Below are 1,246 nucleotides of genomic sequence, written 5' to 3' on the forward strand. Positions count from 1 at the left end.
TGCCACAGGTCATGTTAGAGCAATTACCTATGTAGCTGTTTGGGTCATGCCGATGTCTGGAATCTGTGCTACCACTGATGACCATGTGTGGATCAGTGGTCACGATGTAGCCAAATGGCCAAGTTAATGTTTGTTTCCACCGAAGGTCATGTGGGTGTATTTGCCATGACCTTAAGTCAGGTTGATGCCTGTGAGCCATGCTGTTGCTAAGGCCCATAATGATCCTGTTAACTTGATGCCGGTGGCCCATATTGCTTCTGGAATTCATATTGATATGAATGGCCAGCACTGCCACCTGGGTCCATGTGCCACTATCTCCTGTGGCTTGTGTCTATATCGATGTCTGTGGCACCTGTTACCACTGAAGGCCATGCACATTTTCATGGTATATGTTGTAGCTTGATTAATCCATGCTAATCCCTAATCCATGCTGCCTCTGACAGCCTTGTCTGTGTCTGTGGTCTTATTGCAGCAGGAGGCCATGTTTGTAGTTTGTTCTGTCACGAGAAACCATGTGGAAACCCATGATCTGTGTACCCACTGACTGTAAAGAGCAAGATAGCTACTTTTGCAGCAATATCAATAACTGAAAATGCACAGTTGAGAAAGAAGGACATGGAAGGCTTCTATGATAACCCCTACTCCTAACCCAATAACCACCCCAAATAACAGCCTAAACAGGAATCCATTAAAGAGAACTCTTAGAATGTGTGATAGGAATGTTGAAGTGTAGCTCTACAACTGATGGCTTCTAATGAGGGTGCAGAAGGGGAGAGACTTGGCTCTTTTGAAGGCACAGCAGCAATAGTTTGATCTTATTTTAGTGAATATATAGATAACACAAATTGGATTCATTAAAAATATTTCTCTTTAATTTTTATTTACTTTTTATTTTGGGGGGTCTTAAGGGTGGGGAAGGAGACAAAAAAGAAAAGGGAAGTGAGTGTGATCAGGGTATAAGATGTCACATTTCCAAGGAATCAATAAAATAATATGGTGAAATAACAGAGCAAATGTGATATTTTTACATATCTACATTGTATATTATGATCAAACTAGTATTAATGTTCAAATAATGTAAACATTACAATTTCTGATTTATGTGTAATAATAATTATTATTATTTATAGAGTATATTGTGAAACTCCAGTGGATGTTAAGTCATAGTAATTAACATTTTGATATCATTTAATTTTGTGCTTAGAACCTTTAAGTTCCTGTTTTGCTTTTCACAAAAATCTGTTTA

The sequence above is a fragment of the Microtus oregoni genome, unplaced genomic scaffold (assembly GCF_018167655.1).
Source record: "Microtus oregoni isolate MIOR12 unplaced genomic scaffold, Mior012 000034F_ref0000314, whole genome shotgun sequence".
Taxonomy (NCBI): Eukaryota; Metazoa; Chordata; class Mammalia; order Rodentia; family Cricetidae; genus Microtus; species Microtus oregoni.